The 18811-nt window shown below is 37.3% G+C and overlaps 1 long non-coding RNA gene across 12 annotated transcripts in view; it reads right to left on the reverse strand.

The window, feature by feature from the left end:
- The window catches only part of LOC103793805 (uncharacterized), a 305828-nt gene that overhangs the window by 150274 nt on the left and 136743 nt on the right, over window positions 1-18811 (reverse strand). For all 12 annotated transcript variants that reach the window (XR_013518941.1, XR_004745014.3, XR_013518938.1 and 9 more), the window contains one exon: window positions 13872-14016. This is a non-coding gene — a long non-coding RNA (uncharacterized LOC103793805). The remainder of the gene's footprint in view (window positions 1-13871; window positions 14017-18811) is intronic.

Raw genomic sequence — 18811 nt, forward strand, 5'->3', positions numbered from 1 at the left:
AGAGCTAGAGAAAGTGTAAGAAAGCTCAATTCTGTAGGGCAGAGACAATGAGTATGTCTGAGAAATGAATTACATGTACTGACTGCTCACTATGTGTGAAGCATGTTACCTGCCTGACCTAATGTGATCCATGAGAAAACTAAAACAAAAAGAGAAAAGCTTTCAGGAGTTAAGAAATTTGGCTGAATTTACATAGCCAGTGTGTGGCAGAACAAGAATTCAAACCTAGATCTCACTGGTAACAGAGCCACATCTTTGAACCAAATACCTATCCTTTCAACTGGTTGAGTTCAGGCTAAACATATTTTCCCTAACACTCATATTTGGTCCACTGGTTCTGTAATCAACCTATCATATCTCCACAAATAAACTGACAACTTCTTATGGACAAAGGCTTTATAAATTATCTTTTAATCTTCACATGACTATCTATATGTTTGAGACCAAGTAGATAAACAATGTTTGCTGAATTTAAATGTTCTTACCCACATCTACTCATTAGCCCCATCTTCTCCACTCAGCTCTGACAATAGAGGCAGGTGGGGTTCCTGGAAACAGGACTTAGCTTTCAAAAGACCTGAGTTTTGAATTCAGCTTTGCCTCACTTTGGTTATGTGACACTGAGAAATTCATTAGCTTATTCTTTCGGTTTCCTCATCTGTAAAATTGAAATATATAACATCTATATCATAAAGTTGAAATAGTGTTGTATTTTTCTTCGGCTCTTTTCGTACTCTATTAAAAAGGCAGGAAAGTTTGACAAAACTCTTAAGTAACTGCTGTGTAGAGCAGTGAATTTTTCCTGGAGCTAGGTATCATTCAGTCATTAACAGGACATCTCTTTTGTGCAAGCATTCTTCTGGGGAATGGCCAGACAGTGGTGAGCAAAAACAGACTCAGTCTCTACTCTTCCCAGGATTCATGATCTACTAGTCTAGATGTTATAGCTAAAATTATTTTATCACTTTCATTTTTAAAATATACCTACAATTTCCTTTTTTATTAGGGGATCTTTCAAGAGTCAATTTACTATCCATTAGATCTGTGATCCTAATAACTGAAATTTCTTCTAAAGTAAAATGATTAAAAGTTACACATGACACTAGAGGTGCAGCTGCCCACACATTTCTGAAACATTACAAGTTATGAGTAGAACACTCAGGAATTATAGGGACTGACATAAAATCACACAGATTTTTTTCAGTGTGAAAGTGTTGTGTTCAAAGTTTCCCAGTGTAAGTGCAATACTCTAATTCAGGTCCTAATTTAAAAAGATGAACTATCAGACCAATGTGGCAACATGGCTCTGGTCATTGCCACTGTACTATTTGAGATAAGATGAAAACAAAAAGAAACATTCCAACATTCACATATTGATATTTGATATATTAAATATTCTGGATGACTAAATTCTCAATATAAAAAACTTATATGACATTTTATGATCATTAGTTGCAGAACTGATCACACGAAAGATGACAGTTACACCAACAGGTCTCTCAAACCTGGTGTCATCTTTTAAAATGTGTTTGTGTTAAAATACATTTCCAGTCCATGGGATTACACTTTTGTTTACTTTTATTTCTCACAAAAAGATGTGATGTGTTTAATGTTAATAATTCCATAACAACCAATTAACAGAAATGTGAAGAACAGATTTTTCATAAGAAAAGAGTTGTTGGCAATGGATTTCAACAAATTCCCTGGCTGGCTAAAGATGTATCAGGCTGGGCAATGGAGTAGGTAAAACCCTTCCATGGCAAACTTTCAAGGACCCATCCTTTATGGCCACACTCCCTGTCCTCTCTTGTCTTCTTTTAAATGCCAGTTGTGTATGGATGAGGCACATGTTTCTTCTGCCAGTGCCTGCTCAAGCAGACAGTTTACTAATTTGTAGCTCAGTAAACCTTTCACTGCACTGAGCACCTTGAGGTTAGCACATCTCTAATCATTATTTGATAACAGAAATCTGCAAGCATCACATCCCTGGTAACAAGAACATTGTATCTTAGCAACCAGCCTTGATATTCAAACAATTTCATTAAAGCATAGCACCTCTTAGCAGGTGGGTGAGTACGGGTGTTGATAAACATTTATAACATGATCAGCCATTGTGTTTGCCAACACTATAATCAGCATGACAAATTTATGAATTTGTTTACAAGCTCCTAGATAGCCAATCTATGTAGGTAAACTACATTTCAGACTGGTTAGGAGATCCAAATATCAGATCCTTATTTTAAATGGAGAGTTTCTTTAGAAATCCATCAATTTAAAAGATTGCCAAGCTGCTCTCTGTACAGAGACATCATTAATATTTCCACTGTAGTCTAATCTTCAAATAGTAGAGTTGAATTTAAATGCTTCAGGAGAAAAATCTGAGTTGGGACTTCAGCTACATTGAGATTCATAAGAATCACATTGTAAGGTTGAAGTTCCTTCTTCAGATGGATAGAGCCAGCTGGTATGTCTTTCATGCCCACTGATCCACTGCATCAATGACTTAAATGCAGTAAAACTCCCCTTTCTAAAAAAGAAGAAAACTTTTCAGTAAATACTTTACTACAAATTTTTTAATGTAGTACAAATGTATTTTATAGACATTCCTTTTTAGGAATTATTGATCTGTCACCATTGTGAATTGGTCCAGACATGAACAGCCTTTTCTCATCTATTTACTTCAATCTAATACTTACCTATAGTGTTTATAGATTTGTCTGGAATTTAATATTTCACCTTAGAGAGATTTTAATCTTTTTCCTAGTGAATGGTCAGGAATATACAGGTATTTTTTAAACCCCCACCAACTCCATGTTCTTCAAAATTGAAAAGTCTTCCAATCTAGAAAGTACTAACAGGGTGCATCTTTCTTAATTATATAACATAGCTTCTAATATGACTATAAGATACCAAACCTGTGATTGTTCAAGTGTTACCAAGTATAAAAGTTCACCAAGGCATGCACTGGCAAATAGGCAGAAGAAAAACAAGGACTTTTATACTTTCTGAAGTTTGAACCTTGAACCTACAGCACACGGTTACAACAGGGCCCCTGGGCTCCTCATCCCTGAACAAGCTATTAATCTACCTGAAATAGGTGAACTTCAGTGAAGCATTATCAAATAGGTAACAAGCTTCCTTTCAGCCATGATGAAAAACAAGTTTGTTGACCTAGCTTGTTCACCATGAACCATGACACGTCAGTTAATAACTACCACCTGGGCAACTCCAAGCTTCAGCAGCTACCATTGCAATGTTAGAAAGATTCAGAGACAACAATATAGAGAAAAGCCTGAAAGATCAACTGCTTTGCATGCAAATAGTGTTGGGAACAAAAATCTTCAGGGAGAAAGAAAACACTTAAAATGTTGTAGTGAGCAAAAGGATCATGATCTGTGGGTACCCTAAAGCAAAGACAACAAAAATTCTCTTCATTTGTGTATATGATTTCAGGTGGGATGAGGGACAGGATGAGGAGGTGCAATGGGGAGACTGGGGCAGTATTTGCCATATCTTACACATTAGGTTAACTGTTACACTTATAACAATTATTCCTCCTGATTTCCTGAAGCTTCCTAATATATATTTCTGGTATTTTGACCACATGTATAGAAACTCTTTTTATCTGAAGGAGAAAACAATTCTGTTTCTGAGGTGGAATGGGGAAAAGGGAGCCACGACTGAAACAGGGACACAGAATCGGGACTTACATTTTGGTAAAGTCTTTAAACCTCTATATCTATGCAAGCACTATTAACTTGTCACTTACTTATTAATATCAGCTCCTTATAGCCTGCATCTAACTTTTAAAATGTTAGTCCCTTCTCATAAGACTTTTAAACCTGGTTTTCTATGTGAAGTTTGGGGCAAGAACCTGTGTTTCTGAATGTGTAAGACTGTGTGTGTGTGTGTGTGTGTGTATGTGTGTGTGTGTGTGTTACTAGTTTATTTTTCACTTACTGAAGTGGTTAATTCTACATCCTATCAAAATTCACTGGTTCAGTGTTTGACAGGCTACTACCTAAACTGTTGAACTGTTACAGAAGTAAGAAAGATTTCTTCTGTACTATTTTACCTTCTGAGCAGTGTTTATACATTACAGATTATCTTCCAGTTAAACAAAAATATATATGTAAATAAATAAACACCTCATTCTGCAATAACACCAGCTCATAAAGATTCTTTAGAGCATCCTTCCCTTGCCTGAGCTCTACAGTTAAAGAAAGGCCTGGCGCACATCTCAGACCCACCTCAGAGAGGCAGCTACTGTTACAGTCAGGCACTAGTGGCAAGACCAAACTTTGATTTTTATGTAACCATTGCCAGGTGGTATAGGGTTTATTTATGAAATTCATGGGACCTGACTACAAATAATTTTTACCTAGGCTATTCAGACCTAAAGTTTCTGCCAAAGTATCCTGAAGAAAAACAATAGCCTATGTCACTGGTGATGTAAAACTTTAGCTACAGTCTGAGGAAGAAAACAGGTAAGAACTGTCACCAGCATAAACCAATGCTGTGGTGACTCTGCATGAGAAGCCACCTCTCCAACAAGCTCTTGAGTGGTTTGCTGTTAGCAAATTGTAAGGATTGAAAATTCCAGAGTCCACAGGGCTTGGTATTTGCACAGTACTTTTTACCTGAAGGTATCAAGGTGCAGGATAAATATTAACTCAAAAATCTTGTTTGCAGACATGTGGAGTTGAAAACTCCAACTTTCAGTCAGAATTCCTCCCCAATTCCATTTTACTCCATTCCCAGGAAAAGAATAAGATTTAATTTTCCATAAAAGTTTGAATATAAATAGAAAACTAAAATACTCATGGGACTGAAACTTTTAATCCTCTTTCACTCATAATTCATTCTATTCTTTAGATTGAAAAAAAATTAAATTAAAAACACATTAATACTTATCTAGCAACATCAAAAAAAAGATCCATGGCTTTAAAAAACAAACCGTCTATCATGTTTTAAAAATAATTGGTATAGAAATGTTTTAAGACTATATAGTAAATGTCCTAGTTCCCAAAATAGGAACAAATCATAGACAAGTTTAGCATGTCTTAATTACTCTAGACCACTATTATCGCCACTAGTGATTGAATTGTTTTGTAATATAGCCCCAATATATGATAGTCATTTGCCTCCAGAACAAATAATTAAGATTAAAATTTCTTTTTCCATTTTTGTGTCTGACTTTTTGCAGGCTTTTCAAAAAATCTCCCTTTCCAGAAGCTGCCATGCCACTCTTAAAGCAAGCTATACTAAAACAACCTTTATTCTCTTCTAACTTGTTGCTTCTAAGATAATGTTAGCCAGAAAACCAGATATACAAGCTAGAAAACTAAATTCCTAATGAGTGACGGTCTGTGGTTGCTGTCAATGAATGAGGTACACACACTTATTGCATGCATGAGACATATGCATTGTAGCTGCTTCCTTATTTATAACAATCTTCTGATTATATTTGATCCACATCCTGGATTGGTGAGCTGTTAGCATAGTGAAAAATACACAGGTGATAGGAAAATCTGTATTTCTATAATGGTCATTCGAAATAGTTAACTGGTAGGTGACTGGCCATAGAATAATATATTTGAGATAGATTTAAGGATATGACACTCAGGAACAAGGTAGCAGAGCTATTGAATTTTTTTTCTCTTGATCTTTGCAATGCTAGATTTTCTTTGTTTGTTTCTAGAAGGAAATTATTCTAAGATTTTAATTCCCACTTGTATTTTCTCTATATTCATTGATCATTAGAGACTCACGATCAGACCAAAAAATACTACTGTTTCACAAGTTTTATTTGGTTTGCTTTTTCATATTAAGTTGTCCCTATATTAGCAACCAGTACAAACAAGCTGAGGCTATAGAAAATCAAGGGAAAGAGAATGTTTCTCTTCTGCAAGAAGAGACACTAAATCAGAGTGATATGTTCCTAATGATATCTAAGGATACGTGCAACGCAGAAAAAAAAATGGATGAAACTTTTATAGAGAGAAAAGGCTTGCGCATAATGCTCACAACTGAGTACCTGAAATAAACAGTACAGGTAACATAGGTTGGCAGGTCACAGCTTGTGCCAGGATGAATAACAGTGCAATCAGTGTTCCAGCAGCTACCTACTGCTGATCAGGAAGAGCACCTGGATCTCACCAAATACCTTCCCTGCAGTATAGAATCCTTAAGAGGTTTCTTAGGGAGGTACCAATTAGGCTTCATCATGAAAACTTTCTTTTAATAAAACCAGATATGTTTTTGAATTTACCAAAACCAGATGTTTTTTGAATTTACAAAACAAATTTTATTCCTACAGAGTACGCATTTCTCCCAAATACCTCAATGGGTCCCAAAGGGTAAATAAGAATCACCTGGAGGGTTGGTGGAGTTATAGGGTAGACTTTAGATCATGGATTACACTTTACAGTTATTCATATACTCCATCACATAATCCTTCATATTGCAAACGAGTTTATGATCCAGAAACATATAAAATAATGTTGTGCAACTTTTCTCACATAGGCCTCTAGACCATTAGTAAAATACAAACATCACCCAGTCAGAACTAAAACCTTACAGGCTTATTGGCACTGTTGTGACTAAATAACCAGGTTAAGTCACTACCTAAATGGTTGCCATTCATGGGTGAGGCCTCCTGGGTGCTTGTTAGAAATCCAGTATCTCGGAGCCCACCTCAGACCTACTGGCTTAATATTTGCATTTTAACAAGATCCTCAGGTCAGTCTAATGAATGTTAAAACTTGAGAAGCACTAAGAGAAAAAGGAAGGAAGCGGGGGAGAGAGGGAAGGAGAGGGGAACGAAGAAAGAGAACATAGAGTGTTTTTCCCTGCACTCTTCTAAGGGCTTATATGCATTTATTCAATTAACCTCCACAATAAATTCAATGTGGTAGGTACCAAGACCACAAGTGTAAAGATATGAATTAAAACCTAGTTTCTCTAATACATGAAGATGTTTAATGGTATTTATGAGTGGAAATTGTTTTGCTTTTTGACACTCCCAAGTAGGCCCTAATGGTTCTTTAGGAAATCTCTGTAGGCAGCCATGGTAACTTTGGTCTGTAACCTCCTTTTATAACCTTCTATTCTTGGCAAATAAGTAACTGACACAGAAATCAAGCCAGACATTCAGCTTGGAATTATGGCAATGGGGAGGGGGAGGGGGAGGGGGGAAGGGGTAACTCTTGGGAAGATTGGAGCTCTACTAAGAGCAGACAAATTTTCCACATCAGCTTTTCTTTCCTCCCAAAGTATGTCTTGCCTTAAGTTCATCCTAAGGAAAAGCTAATTATATATATATAATCTTTGCATTACTAAGCATATTGAATAACTAGAAGGGGAGATGTTTTGGTCTGTTATTCTTGGTAATGGTCCAATATTAAAACAATTTTACTAATAAAATAAAAATAACCTTTGTGACTCCATCATGAGAGAAAAAGCAAGAGGTGGGAAGGAAAGAGAGTAGGAGGGAGGAAGGAAAACAGGGTGAGAGAGAAGCAAGAAAGAAGGAAAAAAGAGAAAATTCCAAATCAGATGAACTTTAAAATCCTTACTTTGTAATACTTTAAAAAGCCATCACCTTTTAGGAGTGAATCAAAGAAAAAAAATCTGCTTTGCTTATTGTTCCTATGTTCATCTAGGGCATAGAATATTGCCTAGCCTGTGACAGGACAGAATACTAATGAAATTAGAATAGTTAGTTCCTTGGACAGAGACCTTCCTTGTAGTTTGTTTTCTTTTATTTGACTTAAGTCATATGCTATGGAATGTTTTCAGTTAAAACAATGACCAACATCCGTTATTTAATCTCACTGCATAATAATTACTAATAGAAAATATATTTTTTCCCTAGAACATAAGTACTAAAAGTCCCTCCATTATTAGAACTGACACTAAGATATGATAAATTTTTCTTTTTTTTTTGTTTTGTTTTACCATTTACCTCTAACACACTGAGATTCATTTTAGAATGCCTGAGAGGATTGTCAGAGTACTTTGATTGATAAATTACATAAGGTACAAACACTCTGCAATTTTCTCAATTATCCTCAGGTTACCATTTATAAACATTTTATTTATTGCTATAAAGCAACCATGAGGTATGAGGTATGTGTAGAAAGATTCAACACCAAATGGCTTATGTTTTATGTCTTATGATAATCTTTACGTTAAGAGAATATTCTTTATATCATTGTAAGTCCTAAATTTGAAGCAGAAACCCTCCATTGAGAGTTCCTTTTTGTGCCCATTCTAAGTTTCACATTAAATTCTAAGCATCAACCATGATTATTGCTGACATCTTTACATCAATGAGCCTCTGAGATTTTATGCAAAGCCCTGAAAACTTCACTCAGGGTGTCATCAAATTAGGCAAGCCCGGTTTTCCTCTGTGTTTACTAACTGAAGCACTAAAGTCTCTGAACTTAGAAGTAGTACATGGCTGGCTAGGCAGTCATGCCCAGTTTTCACAATTTATTATTCATTTTAATGGCTTTCTTTTCATCCCAATGAAATACTCTGTCTCTTAATTTCACGTGAATATCATTTACCTGGGAAAGTGGAAGAAAAATAACACTTGTTTCAAATTAATTTCTTACGTTTCCCTCAGTGAAGTGTATCTAAAGAAGCAAAACTTATTGAATCAAGTTTAATGACATAATAAATTCTTCCTTTCCGACAATGCTGTGGCTTAATTCACTAGTGCACTTTAAGCTTTTGCCTTTAGCGTCTGATGGGTCATTAGTCTGTATGTAATCCAGCAATCTGACTCCTTGGAGTCTAAACTCAATCAGTAAGCACCAAATCAGTAGCTTCTGAAATATGACTGGTAGGTCAAGTGTCCTCAAAAAGAGTGCCTGGGGCATCCCAGATGGAGAATAGGGCATGACAAGCAACAAACTAGGACAGAATTTGATGCTGGTATTCACTGAAGACTTCATTCATTCTAACTCACTAAACAACTATTCTTCAAATGATTTGACCCCCACTTTTGATGTTTTCTAGCAATAGGTCATGCAATAAAATTGGTTGGTATGTGCCAATAGCCTTAACATACATATCATCAAGTTGAACATATTCTAATCACATTTTTGCCCCAAGAACCTTTGCCTAATATCAGGAAAATGGGCCATAGAATTGCTATCAGTCATCCTAGACCAAAACAGGCTAATTACTGCACAAAAATCCCACATATGAAATATGCTCTCTGCTGGGTCAAATTTGTCTTCTTTCTTTGACAGCATCATCTATGGTTGAAAATTAGAAATATCGATACTACTACTATTTTCCCTGGATTTCACATAAGATTGGGGAAAACCATTTCTACTCTATCTTCAGTTGCTAAAGCTGCCAACCTATCCAATCTACTTAGTTCTGTTATAGGGCTACATTCATTTATTTCTTCAGATGATTCTAGATACTGGAAGTAGAGATAAAGGCTGCAGTCACTACCATCAGGATTAAACAACTAATTTTAGATAAGGGATACAATGGTGTACTTTAGCTTACATCATCATCATCATTCTCATCATCATATCTTTTTAAATAATTTAACATAAAACACACAAGACAACACTAGATATAATTCAGATCTGACATTATGCATGGAGAAATAGAGAAAATCCTCCCCCCACCTTCTAAAACAGGATTCTCAATGTTCTATAAAAAACACTTTGTCTCACTTCATCATGGTGTCATCTTCCTAGAGGAACTTGGTAGAAAGACTAGACCCAAGAGTTGAATTGAATCACTTTCTTTAGAAACTTAAGAGCCAGCAGCTAAAATTGCTGGTTGGCCATGGTCCCTATGAGCAGATGGAGGAGCAACAAGGGCCATGGCAGCAGGAACAGATACAGAGAATTTGGATTCTGAAAGGAAGGTGACCGTGAGAGCATGAGAAGGGAGGAGAGAGAAAACAGGGAGCCTGAAAGAGAAGTGAGTACAGTCAGAAGCAGGAGGACAGAGGAAGCAAGAAAGGAAGAGCAAAAGGAGAAGAGAAATTGAAGAGTGGGTGGGAGGAAGAACAAGTGAGAAGAACATTAAACTACAGCACATATGCCTAAACCCATGAAATTACCATATTGAAAATAATCCAGTGCTTCCTTATAGAGAAAACAGTGGTTGGATCAAATTGCAGGCCTTGTAGATGAGGAAGCCAAGTGACACACTGCAATAGGCAACCTCTAAAATGGCTCCCAGGACTCCCTGGCTCCTGGTATGCATGTCCATGTGTAATACCCTCCCATTGAGTGTGGGCTGGACCTAGGGAGTCACTTCTTACCAAGAGAATACAGCAAAATTGATGGGCTCTCACTTCCAAGATCAAGTAACAAAAATGTTCTGAATTCCACCTCGCTCACCTTTTCTTTCTTTCCCTCGCCTACTCACTCTGTAGAATGCCACCTGCCATACTGTCAGCTGTCCTATGGAAAGAGCCACATGCCAGGGAACTGAGGATGGCCTCTGGCCAGTAACCAGTGAGAAAATGGAGCCTGCAGTTCAAAAGCTCCCAAGGAATCAAATCCTTTTAACTGACTGAGTGAGCTTGAAGTTAGTCTCTCCTCAGCTGATCCTTTAAATGAGACCACAATCCTGGCCAATACCTTATTTGTAGCTGTGAGAGCCCTTGAGATAGAGAGAGGCACTTAAGCTACCTACTGATTTTGGACCCACAGAAATTATGAGATAATAAGTGCTTGTTGTCTTAAACGGCTAAGTTTTAAGATAGTTTGTTATGCAACAATGGATAATGCACACATTTAATAGGAAAAGGACGACTTTGACCAAGATTAAGTCTAGGTCATCATTTTTACAAATAGGTCTTGCTATGCACAAGTGCAACCCTAATAGACTTAATAACAGAATTATGGAAAACTCCACCTATGATAAAGGTAAGAAATTGGTTTATTCCTAATATTCCCTCATATTTCTCAGAGAAACCTGGGTTTCAGCACCAACTACTAACTATGAGACAGGGTCAAGCCATTTAACTTTTCTGAGACACAATCTTGATATGTGGAAAATGCAGCTAATAAGTATCTCATTTGTCATGATTGTCATGAGATTGACCCAAGGTCATGTAATTGAAACTACTTTGGAAACTGTAAAACCAGTCATAACGTAAGTAATCAAGACACTGCTGCAGTCCATCTCATGGAATTTCTCGAGGCTAATAACATTTTAAATATTTGCAACTCCTCAAAAGATAGTTCCCTTTTTCATGAGGCAAAAGATAATATCGCTTTAGTTCTTAAGTTTTGCTACAAAATATCTTAAGTTTTTGTGTCGTTTTTGCCAAATCTAATGCTTTGGGTCAATACCAATTCCATCTTTGGTCATTTCATGTATACTAAGATTTAGCCAAATAATTCCAACTTTTTTTTAATTTAAAAAAATATGTCTTGGGTGAGATTCCTTAGAATCAGGGCCTGAGGTAAACGTTTTTGTTCAAGTGATTTATTGGAGTGTTCTCAGGAGAAGGGGAGGAGATGAGAGGGGAAGAATGTTGACCAAGTGTAGGCTTAGCTGGAGGCTAGCTTCAGTTGATTTGGAAGTTCTGGAGCACAAATCACAACACAGCATTAGGTCCACCTTGAGGTAAAGATGCTGGTCTTTCATTAGCTCCCCACTACTTTGACCCCTGTCCCTGTCAGTCATTTCCCAGAGGACAAGTCTCCAGGGAAGAAGGTAGCTATGCATGAGCCACACTCAAAGCAGCTTGGACAGGAGGCATGGGGGAAGCAAGTACCAGGCACTGAAGGGCATCTAAGCAGGGTAACAACAGCATCTCCTACAGGGGATATATTTCTTGCCTTTTTAATGGCATTTTCTCATCACTTTTACTAATAGGTCTTGTTATGCTAAATAGTTCTAGCATTTTATACCAGCTGTGTTAAATGAGACAGCAGAAAGAGCAGCAGTGTGGAAAAAAGAAAGATTTGTCTCTAATCAGAGTTGTGCAGCTTAATTCAAATCAGACAACAAACGAAAGGGGGTCATTGGGAGACTTTTTCGCTCCTAAAATATAGCCATTAAGAAATACACACCGGAGGTTTTCAGGCAAAGCTAAGGCACACAGGGTGCCTGGGAAACAGCAGTTCCTCAGCTAGGCCAAGTGGGAGAAGAGTAGGGGGAGTGGCTTGGGCAGAGAAGGCTGTCAACTCAGGTCCCTGAGAGAGGCAAAGGTAAGAGAAGTCCACGCCCAAGAGAGAATGAGGAGAAAGGAAGGGAAGGAAAGAGGAGAAAAAGTGATACTTATAACACAAGAGGAAGGATGAAGACAAGAGTCTACCCAGTCTGGAATCATAGGCACGTCCCAACTCTATCTCCTGACAATGAATGCCTCTGATTTTTCCCACCAAATTTTTCTCTGTTTCTCATATCCAACACGGCTCACCCTTTTCCTTATAAATTGTTTACATTTGAAAAAGCTAAATCATGAAACAGAAGATGGTAAAACTTCTGTTTATTTGATGGTTATTACTAACACTTCAGCTGGAGCTTCCTGAAACATTATTGCTCTTGGTTGCCTTGAGGGAGGGGTTGGGATTTGTCAAAAATTATATTTGACTTTAGTTGCCCAGAAGAAATTCTGAAGCTTCCAAATGCATGGGAGGCTTTACAGAGGTGCTCAGTGGGGAAATGCAATCTGGAGTTTACACCATACAGAGCACCCAGCCTTCCCTCCCCCAGCATGGATGGATGATCACTGCCAATCCTCATTTGTGTTTCTGACATTAATTAATTTTGGCTTTTTTAGTATATATGAAAAAAAAGATTGGAGATTCTCATGAATAAAACAGTACAGTGGCAATACTATTTCAACCAGAATTCCGTCGCTTTCCATCATTCTCAAGCATAGATTACCACTTTTTAAAACTATTGCAACTAGGAAATGTTTATGTTTGATAAAGCTAAAATGTAAACATGGGTTTAAGGTGCTTGCCTAGCTTGCTTTCTATAACAAAATATCTGCTGGTTTTCAAAGTTATATTGAAACAGTATGTTAAATTTAGTTCTGACAGCATATAAAGATACTGGCTTTCCTAGACACATAAGCAAAGTCTTTTTTATGAGCTCATAAAGGCTAGACTTAAGGAATATTTAAGTAGTGGATAATTCATAGAACAAATATGATATCTTTAGTCATTCAGCTAACATAGAGGGCAACCACAATTTATTCTTCTTAGATCTTCCTCTTATGTTTCATATTCTTAGGATGTGAAAGGTATTTAAAAAAAGAACTAAATACATTTTTTTATTATTATTGAACTATCAAAGATGTGCTCTCTTTGGGACTCCCTTCACTTCCTCATTCTGTGTATGTTAACCCACTTCAGAGACCATGGTGAAATGAACCCAAAACACCAACTTACTATTTGCATTATAAATGGAGACACAAAAGGATATTCTTAAACTTTTGGTTGATCTGGCATATCAAAGATTTCTTTCTAAGCTTACTTCAGTGAGAGCACTGAAGTAAACTGAAAGCAATAGCTTAAAAGTGGCTTTAAAAAGTCATAAAAAAAAAAAACAGCTATTTCCATGGAAATATTCAAGAATCGCTTCTTTCTCACCCTCTTCTTTATTTGCAGGACTTAACAAGGAGGAACTCTGGAGTTTTCTGAATTCAAGTGTTAAGCTAGTTCTCACTTGAGTGCTATCCGTTTTCCTTTCCTTGTCAAATTTGCACTCAAACTTCCAGCAAGCAGCCTGACTCTGACTTTTTTTTCCCTTGAGCTAATTACCAACACTGCACCTTGGACTCTAACCAAGTACTTTGCCATGTCGGCCATTTTCCTCTGCTTTATAAAGTTCACAGGAAAATTATAAGTTAATAGAGTGCTTACCTGAGAGTTCATAGAAGTGAGGCTAATGAAATTTAAACAAGTCGCCAGGTCTCAACAGTCGATACAGCTTTTCTGAACTTCGCCTTAGACCTTCATAGATCTGTGGCTTTTATTTTCCGTTTTCAAAATGGAGGTCAGCATCTCCCTAAGAATCATGGGAAAGGTGAAATAGACCACAGGTGAATGGCATTTCAAAGCTATTAAATAACCACTGAATATGGGCTCCTGGGAACTGAGCCTGGGAACAGTGCCTGTGGAAGAACCTGGACACCTCCTGTTTAGCATTAGCTGGGAGTAGTTAACAACTCTTCATGAAATCAGATGATTAAAAAGTGTAGGCCAGGTGCAGTGGCTCACGCCTGTAATTCCAGCACTTTGAGAGGTCGAGGCCAGCAAATTACTGAGGTCAGGACTTTGAGACCAGCCTGGCCAACAAGGGTAAAGCCTGTCTCTACTAAAAATACAATAAGGAGCTGGGCATGGTGGTGCACCTATAATCCCAGCTCCTCAAGAGGCTGAGGCAGGAGAATTGTTTGAACCCGGGAGGCAGAGGTTGCAGTGAGCCAAGATCACACCACTGCAGTGCAGCCTGGAACCAAAGCTAGACTCAGTCTGAAAAAAAAAAATTTGTAAAATGTTCACAGAATAGGAGCTTTTATTATCAGAATATGATGGAAAAGGCAAAGTGCTTCAGTCACTAAATCGTTAGAAGTAAAATACACACTACTACTAAATTTGTCTGGGCAATAAGGTTTCTCTAAAATGAAAAGGTTATGTCCATATTGACTATTTGTCATTTCCAAGTATTGTTTTCACTATATCCTCTTCGAAGATGATATCCTATCTGCCTCACATTTTACAGTGTTTGAATATTTAAGCTAATTTTATATACTATCTCACATGTGTCAACCTACAAAAGTATCTCAAATTTTGCTTTTTTTCCATGCTTTACCATACTTTATATTGATCAAAAAATAGTTCATGTGGGAAAAGGTAACTGTTTAACCAAACAGATCTTAATAGTGTTGATAGAGTCTCATATTCCTGTCATAATTATTTTTTTAAAACTTCTGGTCTTTCTTTGAAATGGCAAACTTCTTGGATATAAAGAGTTGAGGATGTAGAACTCTGATTATAATTTCATCAACTATTTCAGTATTATCTTTTGGAAATACATACAGTCTCAACACCAAACTCTGAAACACTAACACACCCCAAACTCCAAAAAGAAAAAGAAAAATAGTAAAATCTCTTCACAGATTCAGTAAAACAATATTAGCATTAAATTTTTGATAACACCGATGAAGAGAGATGCTAACATTGACATTTAACAATATGGAACTTATTAGACCAGAGGTACATTTTTCTCTCATTAAGTTAAGGAATATAGTATGTAATCATTTTAGCTTTACAACAAAATTCATTTCATTAGGGTGGTTAGATTTCTTGATTTGGGTTTGCAAAGTTATTCTCTATTCTTGAATGCAAAATTTGCTTCCTAGTTAAGTCTAGAATACTGAAAGTTATCTGTCATATTGTTTTAGTATTATTTTTTAACAAATCTAACCCTTGGAAAGACATCCAAGTGTCACTAAATATCTCACCTAGCTAAACTGAGGCCAAAATATGAATGTCAACTTTGAATTCTGAATGCATTTATTCATTGTCTATATCAATTTGCCAACCTTTCTAAAGTGCAAGTTTATAAAAATCATAGAAATTGATACTTTCTTGGGGCGGCATAAAGCCTCAAATTATATTTGTCAATGACTCATTCTAGAGGAGAACTTTAGTAATGTTCTATTATTGCCACATATTCCTGTGCTCATGTTAGAAACACCTCAGTATCGTTCCCTTTCTGCCACCACCTCCTACCAACTTCCTCCCAAGTTATGAGATTCAAGGCCATATTATAATGACCTCGGTCATCATTTCACTAAGATTTTTCCAATATCACCACTAAGTTCTCCTGAAAACACACCTCCCTTAAATCGTTCATCTAAACTTCTCAGGGGAAGCCTGTCCAACAGTAAAAAGAAAACAAACAGAAATCCACAATAGTGCAAAGGGAGCCAGCAGCTTTATGTTGGAACAACCCTGTCCTAAGGTTAAACCCAGCTGGAATTTCTGCAAATTGTCCATTTACATGACCATTCACCAAGGTTGCAAATGATGTTCAATACCAAAGGCTTCCTGCCAGTTTTAAAAAATAACTACGACAGGAATATAATAACAATCTATCAACGCTATTAAGATCTATTTGGTTAAACAGTTTAATTGACTCTGCAAATTAAAGAAAAAGGAGAGAAGGAATAAAAATCTCTGTTACTGTTAAAAGCAAATAACAAGAAGCAAAGTAAGCCATTGACTTGCCAGAGAAATGAGGTTTCCCAGGAATTACCTCTGTATTAGTCTTCAGGATAAGAAATTTAAAAATACAAAGTTACTACAAGTTAGCATTTTACTTAATCTCTTCTCTGCCATGAGACCAAGGCACTGCCAAACACAAAAACATATTTTAAAAAGAACTGAAAATATTTATTTTTCTTTTGAGAAGAAAAACTTCTTAATCAGATTTCTTAATCAGTATAATTTGAGAGTTTATTTGGTATAATTTATTAAGATTCCATATAAATCAGAAGTCAAAATGTCACTTAGAAATCTTTGTATTTAAACAAACTTGTTAAGCTAATATGGAGGTTCTAGAAAATGTCAGTCTGTGAAATTTTATACATATAAATATGATGGAAGAAAAAAAAAATTAGAAAAAGATCCACTCTTCTCCATCCCTTCACCCGGGGTGGGGGGAACCTATGTTGTGGATGGAGACATTCAGTGAGATGGGTATTCACAGACAAGTGCTAAACCCTATAAAATATAACAAGGAGATTCTGATTCTAATGATAAACATGTTATTATTCATTTCTAACTGTCTGAAATAATCCTGGATTTTACTTAAATTCTGCCTAAAACTTTTACTTACATTGTGTACTAAAAATTTCACAAAGCAACAAAATCTGGAACAGTCCATCTTGCAAGAACGGCTGCTTTCAGTGTTTCTGATAAAAATGGCATCCCATCCCCCTCCTCAGGTGCAAACACACCAGAGCAGGTTTTCCTGTTATTCTGATGCATGCCTTTCTTCCCATATTAACAATAAAAGTTTGGTATGCTATCTGCCTGCAGAAGTTCCTTCCTGAGCACAAGTGTGTCTTATCTGTTGAGAAATTATGACACCAGGTAGACCGTTGTTAATGTGAAAAGGCATCTCTCTTGGGCAAATAACTGAGTGCTTTAAGAACCTCGATAAATGAGCAAGTTCTCTGTGCAAATATACAAAACACCCAGCCAACATCAAATGGCTTTTTCTTAGACTACTATACATTCCTAAGATGGACATTTCTACATGTAACCTTGTCACCTGGCTGTGTTTCCAAAGCTCCCCAGCAATCGTCCAGGCCCAGCTAGCCTCTGTATGGTTTGCCTCTGCTCAGTTTCCACAATCTAGTCAAGAAAATCCAAAAGATTAATTGCTGTTCCCTAAACTCTTCTTGCTTTCTCCCACTTTTCACAGAAGGGCAGTACTAGGTAAATAAGAATAAGAATAATACAATCTAGGCCATTCACCTTTGCTCTTTCAAATCTGCCTCTCAGCCAGGGCTGACAGCCAGCCTGTTCTGCCTACCTGCCCCCAAATCAGCTCACTGAGCCATGCTAACTCACCACCACTCTGTTCCTGCTTCTACAAAGGAGTCAACCAGATAAACTCATTTAGGTTCATGTGTTAACACATTACTAGTCTACACTTCCAGCTAACTTGTCCAAATTTAAGTTTACAAATAAACAGGTAAAACTTCAATTACACATTTCCTTCCTTCTTTCTTTCCCTCCTTCCTTTCTTTCTTTTTCTTTTTTTGTAAAAACAGGGTCTCCCTCTGTTGCTCAGGCTGGAATACAGTGGTATAATCATAGCTCACTGCAGCCTTCAACTCCTAGGCTCAAGTGATCCTCCTGCCTCAGCCTCCCAAGTAGCTGGGACTATAGTCACAGGCCACCATGCCTAGCTGATGTTTTTTTATTTTTAGTAGAGACGGGGTCTTGCTATGTTACCAAGCTGCTCTCAAACTCCTGAGCTCAAGCACTCCTCCTGCCTCAGTCTCCCAAAGTGCTGGGATTATAGGCAAGAGACACAGCACCCAGCTACAGATTTGTTATTTCTTAAGCATACGTATATGTTGGCCACTGTGCTGAGGTTACAGAGAGAATCAATAGAGTCTCTACCCTTGTGGTCCTTGGAGTCCAGAGAAGTCAGTGGATATGAACAGTATGATGAACACTGTGATGGGAACGTGTACAGGATACAATGGGAAAATGTAGGTGAGGCCCTGCCCCAGTGGTGCAATAAATGAAGGGGCTGAGAAAGACTCTTTAAAGCCATGGTTCCTGGCATGGTGTAAAATAAGTGGGAGTAAGCAGGTGAGGAAGGCAAGCGAGAAGGACATTCCCAAGGAAGGATAAGCCTGGGCAAGATTGCAGAGGTGGAACACAGAATGGCGAGCAGCAGGAACAAGCTACAGTTCTGGTTCTGGCTTTAGGACTTCAAGCCCATGGAAGAGATATTTTTAGTCAAGTGAGTATTGTCAGGGTATTTAGTCAACCCTCCTAAAGCAACAACTTCCTTTTTTCAAGAACGAGACCAACCCTAACTTCAGGATTTCCCTTCCACTCACAAAGACTCCTCCAAAATAGGTTCTTCCTCTGCTTTTGAATCCAATGTATCTAGACACCCTTCCCTAACGTAAGGGACTCCATCCCATCAGATTTAATTGCTCCGCATAATTCTTTGTACCTATTTTTATATATAGTGCTCAATTATCACCTTGTCTCCCCCACAATTCCTTGAGACAAGACTCTTGAATACTGTTTCTTTCTCTTCCACC

The sequence above is a fragment of the Callithrix jacchus genome, chromosome 6 (assembly GCF_049354715.1).
Source record: "Callithrix jacchus isolate 240 chromosome 6, calJac240_pri, whole genome shotgun sequence".
NCBI lineage: Eukaryota > Metazoa > Chordata > Mammalia > Primates > Cebidae > Callithrix > Callithrix jacchus.